General features: G+C 34.5%; 1 protein-coding gene and 1 long non-coding RNA gene across 3 annotated transcripts in view; both read right to left on the reverse strand.

Moving 5' to 3' along the window:
• The window catches only part of DKK2 (dickkopf WNT signaling pathway inhibitor 2), a 370,758-nt gene extending 370,332 nt beyond the window's left edge, over positions 1-426 (reverse strand). For both annotated transcript variants that reach the window (XR_007407838.1, XR_007407837.1), the window contains exon 1: positions 353-426. The gene's annotated coding sequence lies outside the window, so the exon portion shown is untranslated. The remainder of the gene's footprint in view (positions 1-352) is intronic.
• Positions 427-1,822: 1,396 nt separating this feature from the next.
• Positions 1,823-22,459, reverse strand: part of LOC112671613 (uncharacterized) — a 105,325-nt gene continuing 84,688 nt past the window's right edge. Inside the window, exons 2-3 of the long non-coding RNA XR_003143732.2 lie at positions 3,945-4,026; positions 1,823-2,013 (exon numbers count right to left, since the gene is read on the reverse strand). This is a non-coding gene — a long non-coding RNA (uncharacterized LOC112671613). The remainder of the gene's footprint in view (positions 2,014-3,944; positions 4,027-22,459) is intronic.

A 22,459-nucleotide genomic window follows, 5' to 3' on the forward strand; every position in this document is an offset into this window, starting at 1 on the left:
TCTTAACCCGATGTGAAGGTGACAAGTGCACCCACTAGAAATGGAAAATATGATACATGTGGTCTAACTCCAAAAAGAAGCAGTTCTAATAATTTCTGGAAATAGGGGAAGATCCATGTGTTCTTTCAGGTCCTTCATTTTAGAGTCACAACTTCACTCACTCATTCTTTATCCAATTTTCTAAACATACATCAGAACTTCACAAATTAAGGCAGGAAAATGTGGTAACAGCTTAAAATTTAGTTCAATGAAAACTATCGTCGGTTCTGAAATATAATGGCAAATATGTCTAAACATCTGGGACATGATCTCCCTATATCTACCCTTACTACATCAAAAAGCTTATACCTACCTCTATATGAGGATCGCCTCAGATGAGCCTTGTTAATTCTGGTACAAAATCATTGTCTTAAAATAACAAAATTTTATTTATCTTGTTCTTATCATCTTTACTTGAACATCTACTCTGAAACAATGTTAAATCTACTTGAGACCTAATGTTCTGGGATTTATGTGCCAAACATTGATTCTCCTATTCTAGAGTTAAATTTAATTACATCAATCTTTCATTTTTATGCATTCTTAGATACAAAAGTCAGGACTAAAATTGAAAGTATTTTTCTTTGTCCCTAAATGAATGTACTTCAGCAACTTCAATTTTCATTTCAAGAGCTGCACTGCAGAGTTACAGACCAAGATAGGATAAATATAAGAAACAGAGGGCTAATTTTATACAGTTTTTGCCTTAGATTTTCTATATAACAACATCTGCTTTCCTTACTATGTCAGAACTACCAAATATTATCCTAAAAACAAAATAAAAACATAGAATAGAGTCCTAGTACAGTAAAATTTCCTCCATAGTTAATTAGTCCTAGAAAAAAAAATCTCCCCTTTAGTCTTGCTCTTTTCAATACTATTACAGAATCATAAATCCTTTCTATTCCTTACATTACTCTCAGATACTGAAAAAAAACACATTGACATGGCTCTAATTTAGCTAGATACTGAACAGAAGTATCTGTGATGCTTTCTATATTGGAAATGATTTTTTGGAATTAATACTGTTAAGTAATTAAAGCATAGTCCCAATGAAAGCAATTTAGTGGGATTTCTCATGATGAATCTTTTTTGTTGTTTAGGCATTTTTCCTTATTTAGCATTCTTAGAGAATTGTTTCCAAGCATTATTTTCACTCTCTTTAATAGTCAATGAGTTTTTCTGCTCAGTCTAAAATATATCCTTGGTCTAAAAGGCAACAATATATCTCCACTCCACAGTAAATAATGAAGGTCATACTTAACAGTTTAAAGCAAAACAAAAAAAGAAATGGTGTTGGGGGAAAGATTGTGAGTATATATAAAGTGCTGGCTCACTGAAGTTTCTTGTTTATGTAACAGGGTTTTTCTCAAACAGAAATGGGCCTGTGTTTACTGATCTCATTTCAATATAATAATTTATTTGCATGTATAGCTGAGAACTAACAAAATCTTTAGAAATCAAAACTCCTTTCAAATAAATTAACTCCTCTAAAGAAGGAGGGTGTTAATAAGCAGCAATTACTTCTATGTAAGCACTACAAAAGTGCAAAGGGATTTGATAGGTACCATTTTCATGATTAATGCTGCTAGGTCTTATAATCTATTTCTCTCATATAGTTTAGTTCTTCGTTTCTAATTTTCTGGTTCAAAGTAATAAAGCAAGTTAGTAAAAAGCTGGAGAAGTGACTTAAAGGGCAGTGTTACAACAAAACATTCTTGAATCAAAGGAGTTTGTTTGTTTATTTTTTTATTTAATTTTTTTTTTTTTTTTTTTTGCCAACATGATCCAAAAAGCCAAGAACTGTATCCTTCTGCTCTGAGGTGTGTAGTTTACTGTTTGTTTTCATTTCTGAAGAAGAGCAAAATTATTTTTTTTAAATGTCAGTTGTCACTTCAAGAATTTGGAACCATCCAAAACCTTTTCCTACTCCCCCAAAGACTTGCAGAACTTGGCTCAGAAACCACTCTATCACTGTAAAAATAAATGAAAAGATTGTGCATAATACCATAGAAATCCAAGTTAGTGGTGTATTGAGAGGGATCTGCTTTCCTATTCCCAGATGATTGAATTAAGGCATGAACTGCAGGGAATGCTTTCAAAATAACTCTGTTCATTATAGATGCTTTTGGAGAAAGAATCCAAAGTGTTCCAAATCCCAAGAGCTACTCTGCTACGCTGAGTGGCCTTTGGATTGACATCCATACTGGTCAATTTAAAACAAGCTCAAATCCCACAACAGCTCTGTTGGCCAGAATATTTTTATCGTAGAAAGGATCAAGAAATTGGCTTGAAATAAGTTGATCTTATATGAGAGCTACATTAAAAAAGGATATTTAAAATCCATGAATTAAGTGTGCACTCTATTAGGAGTGCAATCATGTCTTTGTTTATTGAGACAATGAGTGTGGACAAGACAGTAATAAAATGAATATATACTCTAGTTCTAAGCTCAGGCCCGGCATATAATAGAAGCACAAAAAATACACAACTATTAAGTAAAAAGCAAAAAACTTCAGGTGAAATTTTGTTTCTGGAGAAGAAATCAATCACAATTGAAATCACTTGTGAATCATTTGAGTTACTATATAAGATACACTGTTGGCTTGTGAAAAAAATTATCTTTAATTTCTACATCAAGATATAAGAAAATGAGTTTTGTCATAAAGAAAATTTGGAAGTAATGTAATACCACCTTATGGTCACAAGTCCTTTTCTATTCCAGAAATTCAAAATTCCTACTTTGTGTTTTTAGCTGTATCAGAGTGTACCTGCCAATAAACAATTTTGTTCCACTTTGACTCCTATTTCCTGTACCATAATTCTACTTTCCCTTTTCCTCACTCAATATAATAAACAAATACATATTCATCCTCACAGATTCAGAATAGCATGTAGGTGCAATTAGTTCTCTTCTATGATTCACTGATACTTGTTCCAAGAAATAGTTCCTATCAAAAATCAAATCCTTTTATCGAATTCATCAATCACTTACCACAGACTTGAAGGTGACACATTCTTAAGCTATCCTGCCCCAGGGGAATGTAACAATCTAAAGTTATTTCAAATTTCTCAAGATTTGTTCTCATTTTTATCCTTATATAGACAACATCTGGGTCATATGAGATTGGAAGAACTTGTAGAGAATTCCCTACACAGCTGTCTAAAAAGGCAAAGGGACTTGTTAACAGGAGAGGTAATCCAGTTCGAATAATTGGCATTTGCAAGGCATGGTTATATTATGAAGACTCAGCTTGGCTCTCACCCAACCTCACCTCCTATTGCATAGGCAAGGAATATGCACTAATATTGAAGAGCCACAAATCTCCATGGAAATAAAATGAATCTGGGTCATTTCTGAGTGTTAGTCTCTTCTATGCATAGAATAAGCCAAATTACTCTAGTTTACTTCATTGAGGGTGAGAAGAGAGGACTTAGAAGACTAAAGGAGAAAAAAGGACTACTTTTTTTTTAATAGGCAACTGCTTTTCATCTAAAAAACAGTCTGAACTTCATACCTTTCACTGCTATTAAATCATAATTTCCCCCATTGCATGAAAAGAAATTGTACCATGGAAGTAAATCAACTCATACCTGAGATGTAGCCATCAGAGTATTCCAACTTGCCCTACACTTTCTGACTGATTCAGACCTTGAACTCAGAAAGTTGAGTCTGTTTCTTCTCCTCACTTAACAGAAAGGCAAACATACTGTCAGCACTTGATTAATAAACAATAATATGAGGTCCTGAGAGGCAATTTGTGGTCCATCTCCTTGGCATGGCTCACCATGCAGTGATAGATCTGGCTGTCGTTCCCATTGAAATTATGGAAAATATCTGACACTACTTAAGTTAGTGGGGTGGGGGTGGAGTAAATACTCTATGTGAGGAATCACCAACTTACCAAGGAGTTATGTAGTGAGAAAAACAACTTCTTTTCACTGCTTGTCAGAAATAGTAAAACTGTACATAGCTTTTGATGAAACCTTGAGAGATAAATTGAGAAGGATTTATGTCATCAGTATCCAAATGTGTTTCTCCAAGGGATTACATGTTCCTTGGAGAATCAGAGACTTAAAAATCAATATGGCATTGCATGGTATCCAGTCAATTATTAACACCTACAATATGAATTACACTGTATAATTAAACTTTTTTTAAAAATACCAGACACCAAGTGCAAAGTATTTTCAAATAAATAGGCAACATGGACAACTTTTTCTCTCAGAACAAAGACATCTAATTGCCTCTACTCTTGTCTTGTTCAATGAGATTTAAGGAGCAGGGCTCTGGAAAGAAAATGCTCAAACTCATTGTGTTTTGTTGTCCACAGTTTCACTTAAGAAGCAACAAATAGATCATTCTTACCAGCATAACAGATGGTAAACATAGCAAATAAAATGTTAATTTATCAAGATACGACAATTTATCTAAAGTAAATACTATTTTAGAGGTGTCTGCTTCTTGGCCTAGGCCCTCCTCTTTTTCTATGAACTGTCTCTACAACTATGAGTTCATTTGATAGTATCTCTTGCTGTCCTCTGGATGCAACTATGTGGTCCAAGGGTGAGTACCTGTCCTGTTCAGATTTTCTCTTTCATGAATCAAAATGGGAAATATGGAATTCCAGTCAGTCAATTGCTTGTAGTGAGCACAGAGAAAGTGTCACTACAAAATTGGTGAAACCATTTCCTGTCATAAATGGAAAGAATAAGAAAGAAAAAACAGAAAGTGTTCAAAAAGAAGACACAAGAAACTACATACTGCCTGAAAGAGAATCAAAGCATGGTTGCCTTACTTTCTGATGTCATTCCCCTTTCTCATTTCATGTCCTTTAATTTCTTGAGTTCTATTTCATTGTAATAGACTTTTCTCCCTTTTTAAGGCTCACTTGAATGGATGCCTGACATACCAGAAAGAATTTCTCAAATATTTTTAAATTATAAATACTTGTGATGAGCATTTTATAAGGCACCGTGAGATAACTGGGAAATGAAATTTTCTACTCTCAAAGCAAATGTATTTTGAAGGAATTTGCAACACAGTTAGTTGTTAGTGCCATAATAAAAGGCACATGAGGTGCTTGAATCATAGATGAAAGTATCAATGCTGGAATGAGAAATGCTACAGTTGAATCCTACTACTTACTCGCTTTGGGTCTGCTAACAAAAAAGTGGTATAATAATAGTACCTACCCAGGAATAAATCCCACTTGATTGTGGTGAATGATTTTTAATGCTGGATTTGGTTTGCTAATATTTTAATGAGAATATTTGCATTTGCATCTATGTTCATCAGGGATATTGGCTGGTAGTTCTCTTTTTTAGTGGTGTCTTAATCTGGTGTCAGTATCACTATAATGCTGGCCTCATTGAATGACTTTGGATTTTTCCTTTCTTTTCTGTTTTTTGGAATATTTTGAGACTAGGTATTAACTCTTCCTTAACTGTTTGGTAGAATTGGCCTATGAAGCTCTCTGGTCCTGGACTTTTGTTTGCTGGGAGTTTTTTGATTACTGATTTCATTTCTTTGCTGGTTATTTTTCTGTTCAAGTTTTCTGTTTCTTTCTGTTTTAGTTTTGGTAATGTATGTTTCTAGGAATTTATCCATTTCTTGTAGGTTGTTCAGTTTATTGGCATATAGTTTATCATAATATTCTCTTAGAATTGTTTCTATTTCTGTGGTGTTTATTGTTATTTCTCCTCTCTCATTCACAATGATGATGTTTATTTATTTGGGTCTTTTTTCTTTTTGATAAGTCTGGCTAGAGGTTTATCAATTTTATTAACTTTTTCAAAGAACCAGTATCTGGTTTCATTGAGCTGTTCTATTGGGTTTTTTCTATTTCTATATCATTTATCTTGTACCTACCTTTTAGTAAGTGTATAGTAAATGCTAGCTGTTATAATTCCAAAATAGCCAGAAGATATGGTAATTGTGACTTGGAGGGAATTCAGGGTTAGAGTTTACAGAAAGTGACACTGGAGATGAGTACTGAAAGACATATATATAATTTTGGAAGTAGAAAAGATATTCTAGGCAGGGAAATAGAAGCAGCAAAGATATAGAGATGTGGACATATGTGGGCTTATACACATTGCTTACAATAGAGCGTTGTAGGAGATGTGGACGGTAAAAGAAAACAAGCAGCAAAAGCTTTTTAGTGCCAAGTGATGGCAATTGAACATTATTCTGGAAAAAATATATCATCAAAGACTCACTTTTTAAAATTAGAAAGAAACACTACTGTCTATGTTTAAAGAAAACAAAAATACTAAAATATAGTAATAGGACAGAATGAAGACAATGAGGTCAGTTAGAAGGCTATTGCCGTGGCCCAGGAATTTCCCACTACCTACATGATGGTTCTTACATCAAGAGGAATAGAAAGGTGATCTCTGCATTTGAGGACCAGATGTTTAAAATACCTAGGCTTACCCAAAGGCCATTTTATTCATGAATTTCTACATCTAAAACATATGTTCCACTCTTTAACACCCAGTTCAAGATACCCAGGGGGAAGAAATCATCCAAAACTGAGCTTCCTATATCCAGGCCCTAATAATAGATAACAGATCTGCCTTAATGCCCCATATCCAGGATTTACCAGAAGTTCCTTAAACCGCACCTGGCATATCAAAGACTGGTAACTGGAAGGATATTTTATTTATTTATTATTTATACCTTGCTTTTTCCCAAGATGGTTTTCAAGCAATGTACCCTAAAGTATAAATAAGTACATCCCATAACCCTTTTGAGAATCCAAAAACTACAATAAAAAAAATAAAAAATAAAAAAAAAAAAGACACCTCTAAGTTACAGGCCCATCCTAGATTCCTGTGCTCAGAATGACACTCTTTGGAAAACTCATACAGAACTACATTTTTTGTTCTTTATAATGAGTAATGGCAAAAGGATAAAATGAAGGATTAGATGGGAGCTCAGCTAAACAAAAGATGAAAGAGATTAAGTTAGAGCCCAATGTCCAACAAGAAAATAGGGGAAGGAGGGAAACAGAATTGAGTTAGTGATCATTAAAAAAAAAAAAAAAAAAACCACAGAGCTTTACAAAAGGGAACAAGTTAAAACCAGTCAGAAGGGAGAATATAAAAAATATATATTTTTAAAAAACTATAGGTAATATCATAAAATCGACACAACCAAATTCCCCATAAGTTTTTATTGTAGAAACTAACACCCTGATTCTAAAATTCTTGGGGATGTACATAGAATTAAAGTAGGCAAATTTTTAAAAAATTTTTACTTTAGCAGACTGAGACTACCTGCTTTCAAGATTTATTACTATGCTACTGTAGGCAGTGTAATATGATTAGAAAAATAGCCAAATATACCAATTAAACAGAATAAAGTTCATAATTTTATGTTTATGTGTAGTCAACTGATTTTTAACAAAGATGCAAAAGCAATTCAGTGGAAAAAAAATAATCTTTTCAATAGTTCTGAAACAACTGAACACTCAAATGCAAAAATAATAAAAGAATCTCAAATCATATTGTACATCTTTAAAATCTGAACTCAAAATGAATCATAAACTTAAATGTAAAACCAAACTAAAAAACTTATAGAAGAAACATAACAGAAAAATCTTTAGACCTTGAGGTAGGCATTAATTTAGGTATGACTCCAAAATCATGATTCATAAAAGAAAACGATAAATTATAATTTCTCAAAATTAAGAACTCCTGGTCTTTGAAAAGAAAGTGTTATGAGAGTGAAAAGAAAAGCAACAAACTGCAAAAAAAAATTTACAAATCACATATCTTATAAAGAACTTGTATGTAGAATATGTAAAGAATTCTCAAAACTCAATAATTAAAAAACAAACAGTCCAATGATTCGAATGGTCAAAAGATTCAAACGCATTTCAACAGAAACAATCGATGTATAGCAAAGTGCACATGAAAAGACATTCAACTTCATTACTCATTAGGAAATACAAATTAAAACTACAATAATAACCACTACACACGTTTTGGGATGTCTAAAATTTAAGACTGAGTATACCAAATATGGGCAAAGATGTAGAAAAACTAGAACTCTCATACACTGCTGGTGGGAATGTGAAGTGGAACAGTCACTTGGGGAAATAGTTTGGTAGTTTCTTAAACCATTAAATATATACCTACTGTATGGTTCAGCAATCCACATATATGTCTTACCCATGAGAAATGGAAGCATATCTCCATATAGACTTGTACTTAAATGTTCATAGTAACTTTATTTGTAATAGCCAAAAACTGAAAATGCCAAATATATATATCAATTACCAGGTAAGTAGGTAAACAAATTGTAGTATATCTATCTATGCAGTGGAATACCACTCCGTAATAAAAAGAATAAACTACTAATACATGCAATAACATAAGTGAATCTCACAATAGTTATGCTGAGTGGAAGAACCCAGAAAAAATAAGAGTGCATATTTTATGATTCCATCTATATAAAATTCTGGAATGCCATTATTATATGCCAACTATACTTCAATTAAAAATAAATAGAAATAAAATTAAATAATAAAGTAAAATTCTAGAACATCAAACTAATTTACAGTAACAGAAAGCAGATCAGTAGTTTCCTGAAAATGGAGGGGTAGGAAGAAGCAGGAGGGAGGAATTACAAAAGTGAATCAAATAATGGGTACCTTCATTATCTTGATTGTGTAATGATTTCACGACTGTATGCCTGTGTGCACTTTAAACATGTGCAATTTATGTCAATTATTCCTCAAAAAGCTATTTAAAAATTAAAAATACAATAAGATACCACTATAAACACACACTGGAATGGTTAACACTAAAAAAGCTGATAATACCAAATGTTAACAAGTATTTTGAACAATCTGAATCCTCATCTTTAGCTGGTGATGGGTATAACAAACATGGTAACAACTTCTTTAGAAAACTCTTTGGCAGTTTCTTATGTAGTTAAAAAATGCATCTGCCCTATAACCTAACAGTTTCACACCTAAGCAATTACTCAAGACAAATAAAATCATTCATCCCTCAAAAAAACTTGGTGACATATAGCTGATATAACAGCTCTATTCTAGCCAAAAACTAGAAAACAAAACAATGGAATACTGCTTAGTAATTAAAAGAAACAATCTACTGATACATCTAATAATAGGTGATTCTTAAAAATATTTCGTTGATCAAGAGAAGCCAGAAACAAATGCGCACACATTTTTTTACTTACCTATTTGGATTTAGTTCAATAATAAGCAAAATTAATCTATGGTGGTAGAAGCAGAATAATACCTACCATCAAGAACAGGAAAGGAACAGACTGGAAAAGGGCAGGAGGAAAATATCTGGCATGATAAAAATGTTCTCTCTTCATTGGGTTTGGGTTCTGTGCATTTGTTAAAGTCATAGAGCTGTACAATGCAAATATGAGCACTTCACTGTATGTAAATTATAGTTGAATTTGTAAAAATGAAACATAATTTTAAAGGACTTGGAATCAACTGTATGCCATAAAATTAAATAATAAAGAAGTAAAAAGTCCTAGAAAAACACAAAACTATCAAATCTGAGTCGAGAAGAAATAGAAAATTTGAATGGATGTATAACAAATAAAAAGACTGAATCAGTAATTTTAAAACATACAATAAAATCCCAGGCCCAGATGGCTTCACTTGAATTTTATCAAGCATTTAAAGATTAATACAAATCCTTCACAAACTTCCAAAACACACAAGAAGGAACACTTCCTAATTCATTCTATGAGACCAGCATTAATCTGATACCAAACCAGACATATATCATAAAAAAGAAAATTACAGCCCAAATCTCCTATTAAAAAAGATGCAAAAATCCTCAACAATATCCTAGAAAATTAAATCTAACAATATACAAAACGAATCATACAGCATGATCCAGTGAAATTTATCTTAGGAATACAAGGTTGTTTTGATGTCTGAAAATTAACTAAGGTAATATACCGTATTAATAAAATTAAAGTCAAAAATCACATGATCATCTCAATAGATGAAGAAAAACCATTTGACAAATGTTTTCATGATAAAAAACTCAACAAACTAGAAATACAAAACTTCTTCAGCCTTATAAAACATCTATGAAAAACCCAGAGCCAACATTATAGTTAGTACTGAAGACTGAATCCTTTCCCTCTAAGATCAAAAAGATGAGGATTTCCATCTTACTACTTCTATTTAACATTAGAGTAGCCAAATCAATTGAGCAAGGGTGGGGGGAGGCAACCAGATTGTAAAGGAAAAAGTAAAACTGTTTCAGATTTACAGATAACATGATCTTATATATAAAATAATCCCATGAAATTCATAGGAATACTAGTACAACTAATAAACAAGCTCAGCAAGGTTACAGGATATAAGATCAATATGCAAGCAACTATTGTATTTATACATACTAGCAACGAACAATCCCAAAATAAAATTAAAAAAACAATTTCATTTACCATAGCCTCAAAAAGATAAAGCATTTGAAAATAAGTTTAACAAAATAATATGTCTAGTCCTCTGAAAGGTATACATATTGTTAAAAGAAAGTAATTAAAATCTAATTAAATGGAAAGATATCCCATGTTCACAGATCAGTAGATTTTAATATTGTTATGACTTACAGGTAAACACAATCTTTATCAAAATACAAGCTAATCTTCTTGCAAAAATTAACTTTTTACTTTGGGTAGTATAAATATTTTAACCTTGTTTTTCTTCCAATCAATGAGCATGGAATGCTTTTCCATTTCTTTGTGTCCTCTTCAATTTCTTTCAGAAATGTTCTACAGTTTTAAGAGTACAGATTTTTTATGTCTTTAGTTAGGTTTATTCCTAGGTATCTTACTATTTTTGGTGCAATTGCAAATGGGATAGATTCTTGATTTCTTTTTCTGCTGCTTCATTATTAGTGTATAGAAATGCAACAGATTTTTGCACATTGATTTATATTCTGCAACTTTGCTGAATTCATGAATGAATTCTAGCAATTTTTTGGTGGTTTTTTGAGTTTTCTACATAGAGTATCATGTTGTCTACAAATAGTGAAAGTTTGATTTGTTCTTTGCCAATTTGGATGCCTATTATTTATCTTTGTTGTCTGATTTCTAAGGCTAAGACTTCCAGTACTATGCTAAGTAGAAATGGTTAGAATGTTTATCCCCATTGAAGATGAGATTATTTGCAGATCTTTCATATATGGCCTTTATGATATTGAGGTATGTTCCACCTATCTCTACTTTGTTGAGAGTTTTTATCAAGACAGGATGCTGTATTTTGTCAAATGCTTTTTCTGCATCTATTAACAGGGTCATATGGTTCTTATCCTTTAGTTTATTAATGTGGTGTATCACATTGATTTTTGAATGTTGAACCACCCCTGCAGCCCAGGAATAAATCCCATAATTCTTTTAATGTACTGTTGAGTCCTATTTACTAGCATTTTATTGCGAAGTAATGATGTCAGACAGAAAATGATGCTGAAATCATTAAATAATCAGGAAATGTAAACAAAAATCATGAGATGCCACTTCATACCCATTAGGAAGACAGACAATAACAAATAATCAAAGAGTCAGATGATAACAAGTGTGGTGTGGATGGGAAGAAATAGGAACTCTCATACATTGCTCGTGGGATTATAAAATGGTGCAGCCACTTTAGAAAACAGTTTGACTGGTTCCTCAAAATGTTAAATATGGAGTTACCGTATAAGCCCGCAATTCCACCATGTCCTTATCCAGCAATCCATTTCCTTACTCAGCAATAAAAAGGGATGAAATATTGATACATGCTACATGATACATAATTCATATAGGGTCTGAAAAATAAAGCTAATCAAAGGTATGGGGGAAGATTATGCACAGTACTAAGTACATAAAAATGAGCAAGACAAGACTACATGGATGTAGCTCTTGAACCACTGCCCTTCAGCAACCATAATACAGATATTCTATTCACATAAACCTTTTAAAATGTTTTAGTGTAGCAAAACCCACTAGAAAAAAATCATAAACTAAGATTCAATTAGTAAGATTAGTTTTTGCTTAAAAGTGATTTTCCATCCAGAAAGAGTGTATTCCTTTCAGGGCTTTTCTCCCATCGGACAGGAGTTGGTATTGCTTAGTACATATTGCAAAGCTAGATTAGCTAAATCATTTAATCAGTGAACCATCCATTTCTTTATTATATCATATAATAGGGAACTCACTGTCATTTCCATTCATTGCCTAAAACATTATATTATTCTAGAAACAGGATTGTGGGCATCTAGAGAGGCATTCTGGCTCAGGAATTACAGTGAGCAACAATGAAGTTAGCTCTAGCTATTAAAGTAACAGATGTAGTCATTAAGTTGATTGAGTCTAATGGGATACTCTTTGTTGGTACTAAGTACTTAAGTACTTAAGTTGGTACTAAGTTGGTATTCTAGGGTAAATCTCTTCCTACAGAAATCTTATGTGCTTAGTAATGCATTGCCATACAATCTCTGTTAAAAATTAATATTTTTGTAAAGATGTAAAGGGCACTTTAAAATCTTTTAGTACATAATGTTATTATTTTACAAATCAGTCAGTTAAAGATAGGCTACAAGTTCAAAAGAAACAAACTTGTTGATTACAGTGTTTGCCTACTGGGAAAAGGCAAATTCTGATCAACTAGAATTTGCAGAGTAGAGAACAGGCAGCCATACTAGGGTGATTGGAGTAAAAGCCAGGAGACTGGGGATATTGCAGATAAATGATCCGAATATACAAAAAAAGTTCATTCTATGGCCTTGCCTCAACCTACTTCAAGAGAGGGCCTAACTCCTTTCTTCTGGGGAGGTTCCTTAGTCAGGTGATACATCCGAGCATTATGGGTTGAAAGTCAATGTTACGTGACTTCTCTGGTTGTGAGGGTAATGCAATCCCTTATTTGAAGCCTGAGGTTTTTTTTTCCTCTCAACATTTTTCTAGGCTAAGGGGAAGCATGGAGTAATAACTTCTTGATTCCTTTGCCAACTTTCTCTAAGCCTCTAAGAGACTTCCTCGTCTTAAGGAGTAGACTGTTTGCAAATGATCTCCAAATTAAACATTCACCTTAGCTGTATGGTGGGGGTGTGGCCCTCTCCTGCATTGTTGAGAAGGAGCCAGCTCTTTGTATATGCTTTCTCTAAAGACCTGTGCAGTGAATTACTCTTACCTGCCAGATTTCTCATTGTCATAAGAGAACAAATGTCTTAAGTACTTGGAAACTCCAGTAATTGAGTTCTAAAATAGGTTCACATTCCAAAAAAATTAGTTCTGACTCAAGAAATTTAAAAAACACAAAATTTTTTAAATTAGATTACATCCAAACATATAATACACTTATTAAAATGCTTTTCACTCTCCTCCTCAATTCTCTTCCCTAAAATCTTCTAAGGGCTATCATACTCCAAATATAGAAAATTTATCTACCCCATTTCTTCACTATTTTGGTCTCTGTCATTCATGCTCAGATAAGACCTTTATCTAGGATGTACTTACTCACTGTGACATATCCTTCCCAAATACCCCCTGAAAGGCAAATTTGAGCCTCCGTTAGCACTATTATCTTGAGAATCTATCACAGTTTCAACCCCAGTTAACATTCCTCTCCATTCAGAAGTCTGAATAATCAGAACCTAATAATGTTTTTCAATACCTGGATATATTAGTATCCACTCAATAGTAGCCAACTTTGGCCACAGTGATGAATATAACCCTCTATACCCATTTCTAAGACTCCAAATTTTTCCCAAATGATTTAATCAGCAATTGATGGTCATCACATTCAGTAACACCAACATTATTTGCCTGTATCCACTTCACCACATCTGCTCTTTTTTTTTTTTAGATTTATTTATTTATTTTAGAGAGAGCGAGAGAGCATGGGCAAGCAGAGGGAGGGACACAGGGAGAAGAAGAGACCATCCCAAGCTGAGTCCGCCCAAGCCCACAGTGGGGCTGATCTCATGACCCTGAGATCCTGACCTGAGCCAACACCAAAAGTACGTCACTCAATGGACTGAGCCACCCACAACCGCTCTTTTTAATGCTAATTTAGAGGCCACAGGAAAGGAATTTATTTGAAATCTGCTTCATTTAAAACATCTTTTTAAAAAATCTTTAAAACATCCCTTTTTCAAAATATACGGGGGAGGAGGGGTCATTTCATCTGTGGCATGGGGAATCTGTCCTGCTGAGAAGATGAAAACAATCTCTGCTTTTCTCAGCACCAACCAAGCATGCTGCTGACTGGCCTTCTCCCTGAAAGTAGTTGATTTGCATGATGAAGTACTTGGCTTTGGTGGGGCTTTTTGAAACTCAAAGGTTTTCTTATGTTGAAAAGCTATTTTGTTTGCTTTTGAGTGGAATGCATTTATTTGAAAGATGTAAACTTCTGGGATTTGTGGTAAATTTGAAATCTTAATTCTACCACATGCTCTTCAATGGGTTGTTTGGTTGGAGGAATATATTTAGCTTGAGATGTAATCACTTAGATTATAACAATTTTAGGAATACTAATTTCAAATCTAAACTGTTGAGGCATAGTCCATATATGTGGAACTAGGAGGCTGCATGTGGGATCATTGGTACAGATTCCTTTTTGGAGATAGGAAAGGTTCTTTCACTTCTTGCTTGAAGCTGTTCATTGACAGTTGTTAGATCCGTGGTAACAATGTCTCTGTGCTCTTTAATTTTTTGTCAAATGCTTTTAAATTCTTTTTAGCTAGCTCATTACATTACTAACAGTATACTATTTCAATATAATAGTTCATCCTTTTATGATACCAAATAGATAGCAGAGTCTTTACCAGGTTACTCAGCAAAGCCAGTTTGATCAATGAGCTAGTTTAAGATTTCAGAAAACATCATTTTGATGAACTCAACTTTATCATTGAACATTTATTTCAAGACAGCTAATAATAATAAAATACTTTATTTGCCTTGGGAATTCTTTAGTATATTTGTAGTACCAGATTAACTTTTTAAAGAACATCTGAGGGATGCCTGGGTGGCTCAGCGGTTGAGAATCTGTCTTTGGCTCAGAGCATGATCCTGGAGTCATGGGATCAAGTACCACATCAGGCTCCTTGTGTGGGGCCTGCTTCTGCCTCTGCCTCTCTTTCTCTCTGTCTGTCACGAATAAATAAATTTTAAAAATCTTTTTTAAAAAATAAATAAAAAATAAACAAAGAACATCTGATTTTCACTGATAAATGCGAAGTAAACCTCCATTTAATCCTGTGCTTAAAGGACAGGAGGGATGGGCTGGCACGTAATGGGCACAGAATATTCTGAGGTGAATCCTGAATAAATTTGTTTAACAAAGGTTATTGATTCCCTGAGTCTATCAAAACCTATCATGGGGATGCCTGGGTGGCTCAGCGGTTGAGCGTCTGCCTGTGGCTCAGGCTGTGATCCCAGGAGTTCTGGGATGGAGTCCCACATCAGGCTTCCTGCTAGGACCTTGCTTCTCCCTCTGCCTGTGTCTCTGCCTCTCTCTGTGTCTCTCATGAATAAATAAATAAAATCTTTTTAAAAACCCCAAAAACTTCTGTGTCTTGCCACCTGTTTGTATCCCTACCTTCCAAGTGTACCTGCAGCCCACAAACAAAAAGTCTAAGAAAGGGGGATCCCTGGGTGGCTCAGCGGTTTAGCGCCTGCCTTTGGCCCAGGGCGTGATCCTGGAGTCCCCAGATCGAGTCTCGCCTCGGGCTCCCGGAATGGAGCCTGCTTCTCCCTCTGCCTGTGTCTTCTGCCTCTCTCTCTCTCTCTCTCTCTCTCTCTCATGAATAAATAAATAAATCTTTAAAAAAAAAAAAAGTCTAAGAAAGGGGTTGAGAAAAAAGATAAAGAATTTACCTCCACCTGAACCAGACTTGAACCCAAAGGACCTTCTGTGCCTTGGGATAGACAGATCAGAAACATTGAAACTCATCTATGACTTTTACATCAATGGCGATGAAAGATCTTCCTATAATTTCCTTAGATCAACATACCTTCTTACTTTAGAAGAGCTTAGTATTGTCTGCAGATTTGAGTTCTGTTAACACATTTTTGGATTGTCCCAGCACTGTTGTGCCCAAGATTGCGAATCCGAGAAACCACCAAGGAGCCCACACCGATGCAAACACACGAGGGTTTATTTACAAGCTGGAGCTTGGGTCCAAGTATGCCCGAAACAACGGAGCAGGGACTTGGACCCCGAGGTGGGTTTCAGCTTAGTTTTATGGGCTGGTCTAGGGGACCTCCAGAGGGGGTGGAGGAATTTCTCAAGTTCTGTTTACATTCTGATATGGGGCTTTCAAGGGCATTGAGCTCTGTTCTCATTTTAATATGGGGATTCCTGCCCTTGCCTTGGGCTCTGTTCTTATTCTAATATGGGGCTTTCTAGGACGTTAAGCTGTAAGCTGTTTTCCTCCTGTAACTGAAGTAATGTAAAGTTCAGCCCTTATTCACAGGGGCCTGGGATGGCTGTACTTGTGATAACGCTGAACTTAAGTGGAATGGCCTTAATTTTCTCAGCCTCCACAAGCACCATTTATTGAACAGCCTACCATTGCTCAGTGCTCTGTGATAAAACCTGTACCATACAGGCAATAGAGAGAGGAGCTCTCTATTCTGTTTAACTGGTTAACTGTCTTCCTGGCCAGTGCTACATAATTAGTTACTGGATAACAAGTTAGGACACCTGATCAAGTCCTCTTTCCTTGCTGTACTTCTTTAGCACTGTCTTGACTATTTTGAGCCTTTGTTCTTCCATACAAATTATAGAATCAAATCATCAAGTTCCTATAAAACCCTATTTTGGGGACACCTAGGTGGCTCAGCAGTTGAGCATCTGCCTTTGGCCCAAGGCGTGATTGTAATTCCAGAGTTCCAGGATCAAGTCCCACAACAGGCTCCCTGCGAGGAGTCTGCTTCTCCCTCTGCCTGTGTCTCTGCCTCTCTCTGTGTCTCTCATGAATAAATAAATAAAATCTTAAAAATATATATATATTTTTTATTTGAATTACAGCTGCATCTATGTATTAGTTTAAACCTTTTGACATTGAAATGAAACTGTTCTGATCAACAAAGATGACAATATCATACGGTTCTACCTAAAAGATTGAAGGGGAAAGAAGTAACATTGTTCTGATAATTGAGTCTGTACTCATGAATATGATATGACCTGAAAATTTGGTCTGATAATTTGTCCCCCACCCCCGAAAAAATTCATATGTTGAAACTCTAACCCCCAAAGATGATGGCATTAAAAGGTGGGGCCTTTGGTTGATGCATAAGTTGTAAGAATGGAGCCCCTTCCACCTGTGAGGATACACTTAGAAGGTGAACCGGGAAGAAGATCCTCACCAGAATGCAACTATGCTGGCACCTTGATCTTGGACTCCCCACCTCCAGAGCTGTGAGAAATAAATTTTTATTTATACTCTACTTAGTCTATGGGAAAGCTACCCAGTCTATTCTGTTATAGCAGCCCAAATGAATAAAGACAATATATTGCTCCATTTACTTGGGTTTTCAATATCTTTTTAAGAAACCCCTATGATTTTTCTATTCAGGCCTTAAACATATGTTATGAAATTTACTTCTAGATCTCTTACTTTTTTCTTTTGCATTTTTTTCCTTTTGCTATTGTAAATGCTACCTTTTTCTTACTACTACACTTTCAGTTTATGCATGTCTGGAAACGCAAATTGATATAAACACTTAAATGCTTATAATAATTAATCTTCATATTCTTTGTGGCTTTCTCTGTAGATAATCATATCACCTGTGGAAGAATGTATCATCTACCTTTGATTTGAAAATTGATTGGATTTTGGGGGAAGAAGGAGCAGAGATTCCTATTCTTGGTAAAATAACATGACATTTATCTCCAAATGAGAGCCCTGGGGTTTCAGGGTCATTTTTGTTTAATTTACAATCAATCTCTTTAATGGATTTTCCCAGCTTTTCCAAACCAAAGAATTTACAATTGATTGATTTTTAACCCAATTTGATCATCAGGAAGAAGGTTTAATTGTTTATATTTCTCAATCTCTTTGAATTTATCTCAACCATATATTTCATTTTTACATGGTTAACTTTAGTCTTTTTCCATGGATTATTTACCCTGAATTCATCCAGTTGTCTTTCATCTACCTTTTCTATTGGTTTTGAGTTCCATAATCTATTTCTATTTCACATGGCTTCTTCCATTCAATGCAAAGCCCTTGGAATGTTTTCTTTAATGTCTTGATTTTATCACTGCCTCTTGATTTCATATTATTGTCAGTATCTTAGTTCCATTTTTTTTAAAGCTCCCACTAGTTAGACATAATTTTGATATATTTTTGTCAATGTTTATTCGAATTACCAATTTCTTTACAAGATATGGTTCTTTGTATTCCACTTCTTAAGTGATTTCATTCTGAATGGTGAAAATTGTCAGAGCTTTTCAGGTTTATCTATAACAAACTTTCTCACAAACAAAATTGAATGTGTTTATTTTGCTCATGGTCATTAACAATAGTTTAGTTGGTTTAGAATCCTAGATAGATGTTTGCTTTTCCTCAGCACTTCCAATATGTGATTTTAGTCTCATTCAGTGTCTATTGGTAGTACCACTATTAATGGAAAGTTTGTTATCATCCTAACTGTATTCCTCTCCAGAAGAAATCTTTTTCTCTCTGGACTTTGATTTGGGTTTCGGGAGTTTTCTTGGTTGGTTGGTTTGTTCCACCATAATATGTCCTAGTGTGGTTATGTATTTTTATTTGTTTGTTTACATTTGGGGCTTTGCTTGAGTTTGATGTTAGACACCCATTATGATTTTTTAATTTGAGGGTTCGTGTCCTTCTTCAATTCTGAAAACTCCCAGTCTTTATTTCCTGGAATATTGTCTCTTCCTATGCCTTGCCTTTCTTTTCTTTTCTTTTCTCTTTCTTTTTTTTTCTTTCTTCTTTCTTTCTTTCTTTCTTTCTTTCTTTCTTTCTTTCTTTCCTTCCTTCCTTCCTTCCTTCCTTCCTTCCTTCCTTCCTTCTTTCCTTTCTGGAATACCTCATTCTATCTCTTCATTCTATCTTCTTTATATCTTATCACTTCATAATTTTTTAAAAACATTTTATTTCTCTGTAATATATTCTGGGCAGTTTACTCAATTCCATATTTCAGTTCTCTGGTTCCCATTTTAATTGACATTCATCTGCTATTTATCCCATTCACTGAACTTGTTTTTTTTATAATTACAGTTTTTATATCCATAAATTTAATTTGGTTCTTCTTCAAAACTGCTTGGATTTTTCAAGCAGCCTGATCTTTTGTTCCGGTTTTGTTGTTGTTGTTGTTGTTCTGGTTTTTAATTCTTTATCTCTCCAATCTTTTTAAATATATGTGATTTGTAGTTTTCTTCAGATTATTTTTTGGTCTTCAATTTTGGGATAGCTAATTCTCCTGGATATGTCTACTAGCTCTCTTTCACAGAATTTCTTTTTCTCAAATTCTTCAAAGCACTCTTACTCTGAGCTTATTTCAATAAAGCTTGTTCTGTGCTGATTATTTTGTATATTTTTTCTTACCCACATTGTAAGCTCCTTAAATATCAATATTTTATCTCGTACAACTTTCTTATTACTATGCACCTAATAGGTACTCTATGAATATTTAAATGGATTATGTTCTGAATTTTACCTCTCAAATCAGATTGCAAATTTAAGGAAAGATGCATTTTTGTTCCTTTGATTCTTCCCCACACCTTTCCCAACTCATAACCTCTTTAGTGAGTATTATTAGCAAGTTATTATAAACATTTATGTTTATAAATATTTATATATACCAGTAAATGAATAAGTTTACTAAATTATCAAATACAGAAGAGTAAGAATAACTCTTGGGAACTCAAATCCTTTCTTAGAAGCCAATTAAAAGGTGCCAAGGGGAATTTGATAAAATTTACAACAAAATGCGTTTGCCATCTGCTTTCAATTACATATTATCTTATAATTCTGTCCCAATTGAATATTTTGCAGTTTCAACCTCTTTATAGTAGATATTATATATAAACAAACATAACTACAGTCTTTGATTTTTTTTAATTAGTGCATAGCTGTCCTGTCAATAGTTGAAAATATTTTTAACAAATAGATGTACCACTGCTAGAGGGAAACTCCTTTTCCTAAGGAAAATAATAAAGAAAATGTGAGAAAAACATAAATATATATATGTTTGTTGTTGTTGTTTTAGTTTAAAACCATCACTTCAATTGGTCTCTATAGCTCTGAATATAAAGGAATTAGAAAGTCTTATGAAGAATCAGTCTATCCACTCAATAATCATTTATAAGTTACCTTAATTCAAGTCTTGGCATCACAGAGCTAAATAATCACAATCCATCTTCAAGATTCACTGTATCCTGGGAATGGCAGATAGATCAGCAAATAGCTTGTGATGACTGCTATCTGAGAAAATTATAGTCTATATGAGACTATAGAAGGGTGAGAAAAAGAAGGGCTTCAGAGAGGAAGAATAAGTCTGAGACAGGAAGATCTGAAAGATGAACAAGATCTGATCTCTGGTTCAGTTATGGTAGATAGGTTCAGGTTTTTTAATGTGACAAAGGGAAATGTCTCTGCCATTTATTCAGCCTTCCTTGCTGACTTGTGAAGTTGTGTAAGGTGTCTACACTCATTGCTCAAGCTGAATTATGTGTGTTGGAGCAGGGATTTACTGAGATGCAGCCAAACTCATCCAGTTGATGTGAAAGGAAATCCTAAAAAGAAGCTTTCAGGTGGCTTCCAAAGAATCTCATCTGTGGTCCCACCTGCCTAGTTGAGTTGCTCTACACTTCCCTTCTCCAAGACCAAGTAAAAAATGTTTGATGTTTTAGTGAGAGAGCCTTCTGCCTAAGGAAAGACAAACAGCTCATGATCATCAGGGGACCATAACCTTGACATTGGACTCAGGAGAAGTCTCTCACCACCAATCCTCTAGCCATAGGATCTGATTTCCTTGTTTAGGTTTTTCGGGTGTTTCACTATTTTGTTTTGTGTACATAAGAACTGCTTCTGGGAAGAGGTGAGAGAGGAAAAAATAAGGAGATAAAAGACAGCAAGGCTAGAGCTGAAGCAAAAAGAACACTCTATGCACTCTAAAGAATGAAATAGGGCCCATAAATCAGGAAGGTTCTAATGACCTATGAGACCACAAGGAGATTTTATCCAACAGACAGTGTAGAGCCGTTGAAAGATTTTGAGCCAAAGGATAATAGCAACAGTGCAGATATTGGATAGAGGTAGGGGACAGGCAGTACATGAGTGAATTCAGTCAGAAATTATCAGAGTAATCCAGACCGGAACTCACACAGGCCTGACTATGGTGGTGGCAGCAAGTAAGGAGAGAAGTGGATTGCTTCAGAAGAGGTTGAGGGAATACACTTAGTGAGAGTTAGAACTCCAAAAGTATTTTTTCTTTTTAGTCTTGTATCTCATTTCTTCTTTACCAATTAATGATGTTGTTCAATGTACCCTCGAGCCTTCCTACTCTTTTGGTGTCTTGGGAATCTGTTTTTGAGAAGTACTAAGTCTATTTGTTACAAGTAGAACTTTCTGGTTTCTTACCTAAGTGAAAGGCAGATAAGTGGATAGAAATGTACATGAGAAGGTAGTTGTGGTGGTATCAGTGCACATTTATTTCAGCAGATTGAATTATCTATAGGCATCTGATCTCTGCAAACTAAATCAAGATGTTCTATCTACTCTTACCTCTAGGAACAATTACACCCAAGGATTCCTCCAGAGTTTTAGCAAGAAAGACCTGCACTCTCTTAATTTACCCTCCCCCGGGAAATGAGAGAAGAAGAAACTATGGAAATGTGCCAAACATCTCACCTTGGTTTTTTTTTTTTGAAGATTTTATTTATTTATTTGAGAAAGAGAGCATGAGCAGAGGAGGGAGAGGTAGAAGCAGACTCCCTGCTTAGCAGGGAGCCCAATGAGGGCTCCATCCCAAGACCCCAGGATCATGCCCTGAGCCAAAGGCAGATGCTTAACCAACTGAGCCAACCAGGTGTTCTGGAACATCTCACTTTATTAAAACTACCTTTCAGAGTAATCCAAAAAGGTCTGGGTACTTTATTCCCTAGAGATTACTGTGGGTTCCTCCATTTAGGAGGGAAAGATCCAAAAAAGTTTATTTCTAAAATTCAGCTTTAGGGATTATTTAATTTTACCACTAAACTTGTACCTTGCCTTTAAAATGTTTCACAGTGCTTTAAACCTTGACTTTTCATTATTTTGACTAAAAATTCTATATTTTTGATGCACAAGGTTATTTTTCTTTTTTATTCTCTTACTTTCCCCTTGACTTATGATAACGCAGAAGAATTCTGATTTCTTTTAATTCCCACTAGCAATACTTCTTTCTTTT

This window comes from Canis lupus, chromosome 32, assembly GCF_003254725.2.
Source record: "Canis lupus dingo isolate Sandy chromosome 32, ASM325472v2, whole genome shotgun sequence".
NCBI classification, from domain to species: domain Eukaryota; kingdom Metazoa; phylum Chordata; class Mammalia; order Carnivora; family Canidae; genus Canis; species Canis lupus.